Source organism: Haliotis rubra, unplaced genomic scaffold (genome assembly GCF_003918875.1).
Source record: "Haliotis rubra isolate DU_JTF1 unplaced genomic scaffold, ASM391887v1 Scf911, whole genome shotgun sequence".
In the NCBI taxonomy this organism is placed as follows: Eukaryota; Metazoa; Mollusca; class Gastropoda; order Lepetellida; family Haliotidae; genus Haliotis; species Haliotis rubra.
In genome coordinates this window covers 191,497-205,849 of record NW_025767648.1, presented here as the reverse complement: position 1 = coordinate 205,849, position 14,353 = coordinate 191,497, and the positions used below count along the sequence as shown (strand labels likewise).

General features: G+C 43.0%; 1 protein-coding gene across 1 annotated transcript in view; it reads right to left on the bottom strand.

The window, feature by feature from the left end:
* Positions 1-8,978, bottom strand: part of LOC124264174 (aromatic-L-amino-acid decarboxylase-like) — a 44,165-nt gene extending 35,187 nt beyond the window's left edge. The window contains exon 1 of the mRNA XM_046698914.1: positions 8,528-8,978. The gene's annotated coding sequence lies outside the window, so the exon portion shown is untranslated. The remainder of the gene's footprint in view (positions 1-8,527) is intronic.
* Positions 8,979-14,353: the final 5,375 nt, after the last annotated feature.

Here is a 14,353-nt window from a genome sequence, read left to right as displayed (position 1 = left end):
CGAACCGAACACATTGTAGCTATGACATATTTCTTTCAAATGCAATATGTGAACGAATATAATGTTACAGCTAATTGCCTCTTGTGGACAATTTATGTCATTCGACAGGATGCTACATAAATGCATATTTATATGAATGCGATTTGCTTCATGTTCAGTGGTTGTGATATAATTGCACTTCATATTTACCTGATCAAGCATAATATTATGTTAACGCTCAGTTACCTGACTAACAAGCTGAACGTGCATATCTGTATACATGTATGTATATCTGTATAAATGTTACTGTGGCTGACGATAGGCTTTGAGTGAGTGAGTGTCTGAATATGTACAGTTTTACGATGCTTTTAGCATAATTACAGCAATATCACGGCTGGGACACCGGAAATAGGCTTCACATATTGTAACCATGTGGAGAATCGAACCCGGGTCTTCGACGTGACGAGCAAACGCTTTAACCACTGAGCTACCACACCGCCCTCTCGGCTTTGAGAGCCTGGACAGCTCTGGGGCAGTATACTGAATGGGACATCCATGTAAAACTGCTGTATAGTTATTGGCTAGCGCAATAAACCTGGATCATTCTGGTGGGTGAGTAAGCTTATACGCTGGTTTTTGCAATATTCCAGCAATATCACGTCAGGGGACACCAGAAATGGGCTTTACATAATTGTGCCCATGTGGGGAATCGACCCCGGGTTTTCGGTGTGACGAGACAACGTTTCAACCACTAGGCTACCCCACCCCCCTGGATAAGTCTGGAGTGATAGAGGCAACCTCACACGGACATACATACACGTGCATGCATGCACGTCGTGATTTGCATAAGTGAAACAATCTTCAACTTGACTTATAAAAACATTTCACGAAACGGTACCCCGTGCCTGTCCTATTGGTGGACCTACATGTATGTTACCCAGGATTGCCTGCCTGTCCTACTGGTGGACCTACATGCATGTTACCCAGGATTGCCTGCCTGTCCTGCTGGTGGACCTACATGCATGTTACCCAGGATTGCCTGCCTGTCCTGCTGGTGGACCTGCCTGTCCTGCTGGTGGACCTACATGCATGTTACCCAGGATTGCCTGCCTGTCCTATTGGTGGACCTACATGCATGTTACCCAGGATTGCCTGCCTGTCCTGCTGGTGGACCTACATGCATGTTACCCAGGATTGCCTGCCTGTCCCATTGGTGGACCTACATGTATGTTACCCAGGATTGCCTGCCTGTCCCTGTCCTGCTGGTGGACCACTACATGTATGCTTACATTGTGCCTGCTGGTGGACCTGCCTGTCCTGCTGGTGGACCTACATGTATGTTACCCTGGATTGCCTGCCTGTCCCATTGGTGGACCTACATGTATGTTACCCAGGATTGCCTGCCTGTCCTGCTGGTGGACCTACATGTATGTTACCCAGGATTGCCTGCCTGTCCCATTGGTGGACCTACATGCCCCAGGATTGCCTGTCCTGCTGGTGGACCTACATGTATGTTACCCAGGATTGCCTGCCTGTCCTGCTGGTGGACCTACATGTATGTTACCCAGGATTGCCTGCCTGTCCTGCTGGTGGACCTACATGTATGTTACCCAGGATTGCCTGCCTGTCCTGCTGGTGGACCTACATGTATGTTACCCCTGATTGCCTGCCTGTCCCTGGATTGGTGGACCTACATGTATGTTACCCAGGATTGCCTGCCTGTCCTGCTGGTGGACCTACATGTATGTTACCCTGGATTGCCTGCCTGTCCCATTGGTGGACCTACATGTATGTTACCTTGCCTGCCTGTCCTGCTGGTGGACCCTACATGCATGTTACCCAGGATTGCCTGCCTGTCCTGCTGGTGGACCTACATGTATGTTACCCAGGATTGCCTGCCTGTCCTGCTGCCTGTCCCTGCCTGTCCTGCTGGTGGACCTACATGTATGTTACCCAGGATTGCCTGCCTGTCCTGCTGGTGGACCTACATGCATGTTACCCAGGATTGCCTGCCTGTCCTGCTGGTGGACCTACATGTATGTTACCCAGGATTGCCTGCCTGTCCTGCTGGTGGACCTACATGCATGTTACCCAGGATTGCCTGCCTGTCCCATTGGTGGACCTACATGCATGTTACCCAGGATTGCCTGCCTGTCCTGCTGGTGGACCTACATGCATGTTACCCAGGATTGCCTGCCTGTCCCATTGGTGGACCTACATGTATGTTACCCAGGATTGCCTGCCTGTCCTGCTGGTGGACCTACATGCATGTTACCCAGGATTGCCTGCCTGTCCCTGCTGGTGGACCTACATGTATGTTACCCAGGATTGCCTGCCTGTCCTGCTGGTGGACTACATGTATGTTACCCAGGATTGCCTGCCTGTCCTGCTGGTGGACCTACATGTATGTTACCCAGGATTGCCTGCCTGTCCTGCCTGCCTGCCCATTGGTGGACCTACATGTATGTTACCCAGGATTGCCTGCCTGTCCTGCTGGTGGACCTACATGTATGTTACCCAGGATTGCCTGCCTGTCCCATTGGTGGACCTACATGCATGTTACCCTGGATTGCCTGCCTGTCCTGCTGGTGGACCTACCCTGGATTGCCTGCCTGTTGCCTGCCCCCTGGATTGCCTGCCTGTCCTGCTGGTGGACCTACATGTTTGTTACCCTGGATTGCCTGCCTGTCCTGCTGGTGGACCTACATGTATGTTACCCAGGATTGCCTGCCTGTCCTGCTGGTAGACCTACATGCATGTTACCCAGGATTGCCTGCCTGTCCTGCTGGTGGACCTACATGTATGTTACCCAGGATTGCCTGCCTGTCCTATTGGTGGACCTACATGCATGTTACCCAGGATTGCCTGCCTGTCCCATTGGTGGACCTACATGCATGTTACCCAGGATTGCCTGCCTGTCCTTTTGGTGGACCTACATGCATGTTACCCAGGATTGCCTGCCTGTCCTATTGGTGGACCTACATGCATGTTACCCAGGATTGCCTGCCTGTCCTGCTGGTGGACCTACATGCATGTTACCCAGGATTGCCTGCCTGTCCTATTGGTGGACCTACATGCATGTTACCCTGGATTGTCTGCCTGTCCTTTCGGTGGACCTACATGCATGTTACCCAGGATTGCCTGCCTGACCTTTCGGTGGACCTACATGTATGTTACCCAGGATTGCCTGCCTGTCCTATTGATGGACCTACATGCATGTTACCCAGGATTGCCTGCCTGTCCTATTGGTGGACCTACATGCATGTCACCCAGGATTGTGTGCCTGTCCTATTCGTAGATATGCGTTACATTGTACCCTTTCCCCCCTTAGGGCCTGTGTTACTCAGTACTCCGTGCATATGGAATCCGAGAAGGGACATTGTCGCGTTGTCGCATTATCGCCCTCTCAAAAACAAATAAAATGAGGCAAAATAAACCAAAACGCGACACGCGACATCGCGACAACGCGACAAATGGGCGAAATGTCGCGTTGTCGCGTGTCGCGTTTTGGTTAATTTTGCCTCATTTTGCTTGTATTTGAGAGGGCGACAATGCGACAACGCGATAATGTCCCTTCCAGGATTCCATACGTGCACGCACTTTATGTGAACGTTTGTTACACAGGGTGTGGCGCATTTGATCTTTTAGCGAAACATTAGCGTAACCCGTGTGTGTAGAGTACTGGACCTACATTATCCTATGTGACCACCGTTGTGTACAAAGTGTCACCTATAATGGCGAACAATCTGATTCTGGTCCTGTCGTAACGTCACTCCTTCTCATCCTCGACATCTTCTGTAGGTAAGGGGTTTGGGCATGCACTAGTTGCCTGGATATGTGCGCTATATAAATATCCTATAATAATCCTATAATAAAATAACAGTGGACTATGACAGTACGGCAATTGCATGACACCACTAACAATATCTGCTCCCAACAAAAACACAGACACCCTTGAATCGCGACCTCAAAGTCGAGGAGATGACTTCAAAACTATTAGGTGCATCACTGAATTTCAGAATAAATGTATTTCAAATGAACTATATATGAAGCACGTGTTCCTTTTATGAGTCTACTTGGCAACGGATTCCAAGTTTCATTTGATCAAAATATACCATAAGGGGATATTCCATTTTTCGAGCACATGAAGCCTACCACGGGATTAATTGTCCATACTCGATTATTTACCGACCGCCATCACATAGCTGGAAATATGCTGGGGGTGGCGTTAAAACGCAAACAAAACTCACCTGGTCAGCTTGCAACAGTGGTCAGCTTCTTTGCCAATGGCAAGGTCACGGGAACAAGAACTTATGCAGATAACGGATGAAGCGCCGAAACAGTTTTGAAATCAACCGTTATATTCAATTGTTATATGCTGACGAAGCGACATTCGAAGCATCTCATTGGACAACTAAAACTGTTCTATCGCAGGCTGTTGAGTCAAATTTATGTACCAAAGGAACACAGCTTAAAAAGTTGAAACTGCGGAAACAAATTTACTGCATGCATTAACTTGGGACACGGCTTTTCGTTACCCAGTTTCTGTCAGTTCTATGATATAGTACAAACATATATACTCACCGTACTGACGGAAGGCAAATTGGTAGAATAGCGTTTACTGCTGGAGGGACATAAACTGCGTGCATTAACTTGAGTCCACTGAGACTTGCCATATAGGCCGAGAGGTCCGTGCAACAGCACTTCATCAAGAATAGTCCACATTTCTTAACAATATTTGTAAGTTTGTACTTAAATTTCTTTAAATGACGTTTAAAAAAATTCTAAATCTTTATCTGAAAGGTTTGAGACCAGGTCCGCGTGTTTCAGTCTGTTAAGGATCCCCTGTTTGCACACTGCATCTGGTTGCTTTGGTTTATTAAGGAAAAAAATCAAAATATCTAAACTCAATTTCAATTTGCATTCCAATTATTAATCAAACTCTAGAGCAAGGATTTCATACATTTTAGTGTGTCTCTGCCATCTGGCGCCAAGTGGTATTAAAACGGTAGCTAATTTGTTAACAGTATGTTATGAACGTAAAATGCTTTGAAAGTTATTATCTATTTATGCCGAACTTCGAAAGAAATGTTTTGTATCGGTACATTTGGTACCAGTCGTTCAATCAGTATCACGGCATTTCATTTGTGAAATTATTGCCGATTCCCATAAAAAAAACGGATGCATTCTTCGAAACATGCGACGAAAATTATTGTTCACCAAAATTGTGTACGCCAATGGTTTATTCTGTTGACAACATAGATCCGGTGAAGATCCGGGTCAGAACTGGGCTTCAGCAAACCCATGCGGGTAACGGGATCGGGTGGTCAGGCTCGCTGACTTGGTTGACACATGTCACCGTTTCCCAACTGCGTAGATCGATGCTCGTGCTGTTGATCACAAGATTGTCAGGTCCAGACTAGATTATTCACAGACCGCCGCCAATAGCTGGAAAATTGCTGAATGCGGCGTTAAACAAACAAAACACACTATTGATAACGTGAGTGCCAAATATTACTCGAGAACACCGGAGATAAATGCAATCACAAACATCATTGTCACCGTCAGCCTAGTTGTATTGGACATTGTAACAGCCATGTTATCTGATCGGAATCATATATGGATTCCTCTCAGTGGCAACCGAGATCACATGATGTTATCAGCATTTGTCGTCATTCGGCTTGTCCCGGAAAAACACGAGAAGGGGTGAAGGGAAACAATCGTGACCCTGAATATATGCATAAGTCAATAGACTATAGCGGTTCAGTGACTGATGTGGATTAAATGCGATTTGAACCAAATGGTACAAACGTAACATGGGAACCAGCCATATGCACTGCTGATCGCACTCACTTATCACTATTTGCTAGGTGTAATTGCTCTTTTCATGGGAGGGTTGTTGTTCCTTTTGTTTGATTGGGATTGTTTTAAAAAAAATATTTATATTTTATTAATTTATTTATCTTTTTTCCTTTTGGGGGTGGGGTGGGGAGATTATTAATTTTTTATTATTTCTTATTATTTTATTTTCTGGTTGCCCCAAATGAAAGAATAAATCCTACTATGACATGGTCAATTACTTACATCATATCATGACAGCTTAATGCTGGTCGAAAGTATTAAGTGAAACAGGGGATGTGAGTTAGCCTCGTGGTTAAAGCGTTCGCTCGTCATGCCGGAGACCCGAGTTCGATTCCCCATATGGGGAATATGTGTAAAGCCCATTTCTGGTGTCACCTGTCGTGATAATGCTGGAATATTGCTACAATATTACTCATTAACTCACGTGACTCGGATATTTCACGGATGAAACAAAGATTCCATATTTTTGCTCATGGCAATCAAAATGGGAACAAACTGTAATATTTTCAGAAATGTCATTTTTGTAATAATAATATTATAAAGCCCCTTCCCCTTTGATGGTCCGTGTTATCAGTGCAACGGGTGTCAACTGGACCAGCCCATCCAGTGATCACAACTAGGTAACCATGAACTGGGAATATTTCCATTCCTGTATTTCTGGAAGTGTTTGCTTGCGAAACACGTTTAAATAGAAGTGACAAAACCCTTTCTACACGAACAAGAGCTCTCTGCCTCGAGAGAGGCGATAGGGTAGCCTAGTGGTTAAAGCGTCCGCTCCTCACGCCAAGACCCGTGTTCGATTCCCTGCATGGGCACAATGTGTAAAGCCCATTTCTGGTGTCCAGTGTCGTGATATTGCTGGAATATTGCTAAAAGCGGCATAAAAGTATTCTGCCTCGAGAAGTGTCGATTGTACGATTTTGCCTGCATACAAGCATGCCTTCATAAATCAGTATGAAGTAATAATGACACCAGGTGGTCGCGTAAAGGTGAGCGTACCCTGTCCCACCGGTGGCACCCGTCATAATCAATGCAAAGGCGGGTAAGTTTTTCAAGTCAAAAAGGTGATTGCATAGGATATACGTTTTTGTTATATTACAAGGTGCGTCAAATTTTGAAATGGTTCACGGCTTGTCTGCCATAATAATCTCTATGAAAGCTTCACTGAGTCTTTGAATGTTGTAACCTTGATCGAACAACCTCTGAGAAAGAGAGGTGTGACGCACTTTGAAATTTTAGCAAAAAGGACTAGCACACTAACACACACTAACACATTTATGAATGGAGCAATATTTGCAGTAATTTTACCATGGCGTTTGCTGTATAACCAAATTCAGCTTACCACGCGTGTGTATACCAGCCTCGTTGTACCAGCCACTATGCCTACGTGAACCTAGCGTCTAATGTATGCATGAGCTGGAAGTCGAGCAAGATGGTTAAACGAGGGAACGTGCCATTAGCACATTACAACCAGTTTAGTTGCGTGTTGTTTGACGCCGCAATCGACATCAGTGGCGGCACCCCCCTCTTTGAAAATGACTAAAGACCATATTGAACTTAATGTTTTGCAATGACAGAGCCAAGGTGGAGTTCAGGGGGTTCGAACCCCCTGAACACACACCCACACCCCTCCCACACCTTTTGGATATTTCTGGATCCGCCTATGGACATTATGACGGCTTTTTGACGTGAATTGTTTGTGAAAAATCGCGTTTGGTCCAATCAAGTCTAGTGATTGATATTATCAGCCACGGGTGTAACTGTTTACAGACAATCAAGGAAGTCACTGAATCCGACCATTCAATCCATTCTATCGCAGCTTGTAAACATCATAAGTTACTAGGGACCACAGACTAAATAAACTTAGGCTCAGTATTTTTCGTTACACTGCTATACTGAGACTCAGAATAGCAGTGTAACGAATAATACTGAGCCTAAGTTTACTTAGACTGCTAGGAACCATATCTTCCTGTTGCATCTCGTATTGACTTTAAGCTCCTCTGCATTGTCTACAAGTGTTTATACAATCTTGCGTCAACTTATCTCAAGGATCTCATCACTGAATACACCCCAACCAGAACTCTTCGCTCGCAGAACCAGCTACTGTTACCAGTCCCCAAGATCCGCTTAGCATCATTCGGCAAGCGATCTTTCCGACATGTAGCTCCATGTCTGTTGAACTCTCTACCTCTCAACATTAAACTTTCTGATTCTCTCCCAAGTTTCGAATCTCGCTTGAAAACCTACCTCATCAAGAGCACCTATTACTAACTATTCAGACCAATAATGTATATTTTGTTGTATATCATCCTCTGATGTTATTGCAGCGCCATGAGCATCCACAAGTCCGTGGATTACTAATGTCCATTATTATTATGTTTTACAGATTAAAATATGAGACTGTTATTATTATCATCTAACCCTATATTGCCATGTCGACTAACGAATACTATTTTCAGTTCTTAAACACTGTACATCTCCACCCATGATGCAGATATTCTCCTTCACATCGCAGATATTCTCCATCAGGAACAAACCTACATTGGTTGCGTTTAACCAAAATATGAAACCCAAAGCTTCCATCAACGAATACCATCGGCGCACTATGCCATCATCCCAGTGTCGATGTTGGTAAGAAATATAACCAATATTACAAAACATTCATTAACGATACAATGCCACTCACCTCAAAACACCGTAATCCAAAAACGTCACTCCAAGCAACACAAACGAAACACGCTCCGTCCCCGACAACCCTCGATCTCTGATAGTGGCGTCCAATCTGGAACTTCTACTCAAAATCGACTCCCATTCACTGGAAGATGGAGATATCCAAATCTGTCTCCTCGCGTCCCCACGTCCGAACAATGAATCTAGCTATTGATCCTAATGAATATTTCATGCCCGCTCCCTCCTTAGTTACAATCGCATTTCGTTAGTTCCCCCTCAAATTCCATGTTTTATATTGACCAGCTTTCTCCTGTTGCGATAAGCCACGAATACATTAATTGATGTACAACTGTAAACTCGATAATGAAAATGGTGCCCTGGGGTTGCATCAATGAATGTTATTATCACATCTGATGCGCTGTTGATGCTGTTGTTGTTGGGTTGCTGCTGTTGGCGCCGTCACTTTGCAGGGGTGATGTTAACAAGTCGGGCACCCCAGCTTAATTAATCTCCCTGTCATTGTTCTTGTCGTTGTGTTAATTATCGGCCTTCACATCGCCGTGGTGACAATTACGAAATTCCATTGATCTATTATTATTATTAGTGGTTATTGTTAACCACTACATGGGGTCTTCAACCAGCCACTCGTAACCATAATGTCTTTGAGTGGCATTTTAAGAAGTTGGAGAGCCAGATAAGGACAAACTTTATGAACAATAGTGCAGTGGTAAGGCGTCTGCCTATCACGCTGAAGGCCCGGGTTCGATCCTAGCACCTAGGTTCGGGTCCCAAGGTAGGCACATTTTCGTGGCATCCTTGGACAGCATAAGTAAATCCACATTGTCTCAGTTCACCCAGCTGTAAAATGGGTACCCGTGAGGATGTTCTGGCAATGTGAGTGATTAGTTCATTGCGCCTAACATGCAGCATGGCTGTATGATCCTCAGGGAGTTGAAAAGTATCGGATAGCACAATGGTGTCCTATGACCAGAGATAGTAATGTACGTAGCGCCGTGAGCAGGTAATGTGCCTGGATATGAGCGCCATATAAGCGGATTATTACTATTACTATTACTATTCAGGTGATGCTGCGTTTCAATACAGATTCTTGTATCGTTGTCAAGCAAGTATGATACTAGTCAAGTTAAGACATACTTATATACTTCCATACTCTAGATATAAAACAGCCTTAAGATGGTCACATGGCTAAGATTATTTTGTGCAATTAGACCCTAGTGCCAGAGATTTCAATCTGGGAGATGGTCTTAAGCTACAACCGTTTATACTAGTTGTGTTTCCTGATGCATGTTTAGCACTGTGTTCGATTCTTTGACCACTTGATAGCTTTTTTACGTGTCAAGTATCACCCTTGCTTGACAACAATACAAGAATCTGTATCGAAACATCGCACCACCTGATCAAAGAAGTTGTTCGTCAATAAAGTTTGTTCTTGTATACACGTCATGGATAAATCGTTTCTTAAAAATAACTAACCCTTACCAATTTGGCTCACCTGTACGCCAGGTATTTTCAAGCAAATTTATCTTTTATATGACTCGTTCAAAACAAAAAAATGTCTGACAGACACCCTAAGTAATAAATTGACTAACCGTTCACAATTTCAACGACAAGTATATAAATGTAAATTCTTTAGCTTAATCAAACACAGCTAACATTATCAACTGCCTTGCTAGTATATAAACTCTGTCAAAAAAGAAACGCAACCCCTGTATTTTAGAGATTTTGATCTGAAGTTTTAGGACGACACGGCATTTTTATTATTTAAGACAGAAGTCTGAAATTTGGCAGAATAATAACCCAGATGGGCATGTTTAAAATTGTCATTTCAAAAGTCATCTCACAGACACCAGTTGGTCACCAGGGGGGCGTCTTTCTCAGTATCTCGTCTCCTTGGACAAGAACGGATAAGACGCCGGATTCTTTCCTGGGGAATGGCTCTCCACTCCTCCTGCAGTGCAACGGCGAGCTGTTGCAGCGTCTGTGGCGGCGGCTGACGTTGACGTACGCGTCGATCCAGAGTATCCCACAGGTGTTCAATAGGGTTGAGGTCTGGTGATTTAGAGGGTCATGGCAAGACATTGACGTTGGAATTCTGCAGAAAGTTCATTGTTGCACGTGCAGTATGAGGCCGGGCGTTGTCCCGTTGAAAAATCTGTGTCTGTTGGTCAATAATCGGGAGAAGGTGAAGCTCTAACACGTGGTTGATGTAACGTTGGGCTGTCAGGTTCCCTGGAACGATCACCAAGTCTGATTTCTGGTTGTATGAGATGGTTCCCCAAACCATGACGCTTTCTCCGCCAAATCTGTCCACCTGTCGGACGCAGATGGGCGCAAAACGTTTATGACGTCTCCTATACAGACGCTGTCTTCCGTCGTGACGTTGCAAAAGAAAACGTGATTCATCAGAAAACCAGATTCGCCTCCAGTTTTGTAAAGTCCGTATCCTTACGTTGTTGCACCACCTGAGTCGTCGGCGTCGGGCGATCGTTGGTCAAATTGAAGTTGTTGTAGCGGCTCCAAAGTCGGGATATCGTTGTTTTGTGAACATTTAGGTGCCGTGCAACAGTTCCAAAACTTTCTCCGGCTTGAACACGACCAATGGCGATATTTCGGTCGGCAGCACTCAATCGTGGCATTTTTAACACAGCTTTTCGGCGACAAATGAATGAATATAATCCGGAAGCACATGGGCTTTTATACACCCCTACATTAACTGCCATTTTCATGATTTGCATGTGTTTTTTTTTGTGCGAAGTCACCATGAGGGTCATTTCATGCGTTGTGACGGAATAAGCAATAAAATACACTTATGCGTACAAATGCAGTTGTTTGGATGGTAATCTTCATTAATTACGTGTATCATTTCAATACATTCGAATAACATTTAGTTTGGAAGCAATAACTTCATTCAAACGAATTTTTCATATCTGAGGACAGGGGTTGCGTTTCTTTTTTGACAGAGTTTATTTACCTGATTTTTGACATAAAGTTATCAATTAATACTGAAAGGTTTTGATATTTCAATTTCCCTATTTATTGCCTCATGCGACACAATGCTCTTGCCCCTGAACTTCATAAAAAACACATCAGCTTGATTTTTCTTCATGTATACTCATTTAAAAAAACTCCAAAGCAAAGCATCACTAACTGCATCATGAAATAATTTATAAACTATTGCCTAGTGATTTTTGTTTTAAATTAAGAAGTAATTTACACAAGCAGTGAAAAATATATTTTCGTCAACACTCTGCCGTCTTGCTGGTTGAGGTTGGACGCACAAAACTACAGATACTTTCATTAGCCACTTAACACAAAAATGATGAAATTGCAATTTTCAGTTGAATCCATGTGCAACCCGATTTCTTAATAAACTACCACACACGATTGTATTTACTTACTAGTACGTATAAATACATGTTTTTGAAAATGTAAGAACATATGTTTCTGAAGTTGCAAGAATATTATTACAATATTATTACATAACAGTATTGTATGGCTAATAACGTCATTATTCTTTGTAACATCGCTATGAAGGAGTAAGAGTGAGTGAGTTTAGTTTTACGCCGCTTTTAGCAATATTCCAGCAAAATTAGACATGGGCTTCACATCCACTTAGTTACCCCACCGCCCCGAAAGGGGCAAGAAGGAGCACTGAAACGTCGCGAAAGAATATAGAATTTGTTATCCATTAAGATGTGTCATGTAAGAAAACATTGGTTATGAAAACGAATATAAGTAACATATTCATTAGGGACCGTTCATAGTTTATGGCTGGTGTGTGTGTGTGTGTGTGTGTGTTTGTGTTTGTGTTTGTGTGTGTGTGTGTTGTTGTGTGTGTGTGTGTGTGTGTGTGTGTGTGAGTGAGAGATATGATCATGATTTTTTTTCCAATGTTACACATGCCATTTATTGCATAATACTTTTATGTACAAAATTGCTTACCCCCTAGTAAATGTGTACAAAACTGATACTTCCCCAGAACAAAATGCGTGAACCCGTTAAAATCATCATCTAAAACACACACACACACGCACGCACACACGCACGCACGCACGCATGCACGCATGCACGCACGCACGCACGCACGCACACCTAGCCATAAATTATGAACGTTTATACAATATAAATTTCGTTCTACTATGTTGACTTTAAATAAAATCCTGGTGGATGCTCAGCTGTTTTTCGCTGCTACGATAAGTATTATTTCCATGGTAACCTAATGATCTGTCATTGTTTAATAGAAAAGGAAATTTCTTTCTGCATTAAATCATAACAAGAGTTCATTTGTTTCTGTGGTTAAATATTTTCATAAGAGTTAACGCTCATGGCAGGCTTGAACGGGTACAGAACTGTTACATCAGCTTTCATCGACATTTTCGTATATGGCGCATATGACAGAAATATGCCACTCTGTTATGTTTATTTTATGTATCTATAACTCCTTTCATCAATGATAATAATTTCCATCTTTAAGATATATCACCACAAATTTCATGTCGCCTGTTTGTATCCAATCGAATTTCATCTGTTGTTTAAAGCCACATTCAGCAATATTCAAGAGATGGGATGACCGGCTGCAAATAATTGAATCTTGACCAGACAATCCACTGACTGAAAACATGAGCATCGATATACGAAATTGGGATACGATGACATGCCCGAACTAAGCTAGCAAGCCTGACCTTCGACTTTTACGACGAGCAGACAGATAGTTTATTTAAGTCTCACCTCATGTAAAAGTACAGATATATACACACATATACATAGAATGAGCCACCCTTTAAGGATTATGAGAGACTATATTTAAGGTATATAATTACATAGAAGTGACATATACGACAGCAGTAACAACACAACATTAGCTAGAAGGTGTTTTCCCCTTTTGAAGTATATAAAAGCAGGTTTTGGCTGTAAAATAAACATGTATATTAAACATGTAAAATAAACATAAACTAGCATATGTTGCTGTTGACCACTTGTAACCATGATCTCTCAACGAGAACACAATCAGGTGGGTAATTTGGTGTTAATGCAGCTTTAAGCATTATTCCATATATGTCACGGTGTTAACTTGATCTGGGAGTAAATATCAGAGCGATGCAGGTCCTAATGGAAGTCCACATTGGAGACCCGACAAGATCCAGATTAGACACAGCTTGCTCATTGCATGCAATGTTCAAACGATTATCTGCTCATTGCATGCAGTTGTAGTTGTGAATGAAAATAATAATTAGTATTGCAATATGGGCAATCAGCGTGTTCATTTCACGCAATGGCCAGGTAGTTGTTTGCACGCAATTGAAAGTGGTATTGTTTTACATGTTTCGTTTTTTTCATAAAGTGAACTGTATTATTATTGAATAAACTGTAATGAATAACGACCAAACAAATAGTGATCTTAAGAAACGTGGGGTTTCTTTCGTAATAGAAACAAATATCAAGCAGTGTTTTCTTCAGATATAGACTATCTGTTTCACGTCACCATTCAGTCACGGGTAGCGTTAGGAAGCCGAGAGGGTAGAACGTTCGCTCGTCACGCCGAAGACCCGTGTTCGATTCCCCACATGTGTGAATCCAGTTTCTAGTATTTTGTGATATTGCTGTAATATTGCTACTGGATTGTCTGGTCCAGACTCGATTATTTACAAACCGCCGCCATATAACTGGAATATTGCTGAGTGCGGCGTAAAACTAAACTCACTCACTCAATCAATCACAGTTTGCAAATGGATTGCCCAATGCAGTGAGTAAGTGAGTTTAGTTTTACGCTGCACTCAGCAATATTCCAGCTATATGGCGGCGGTCTGTACATAATCGAGTC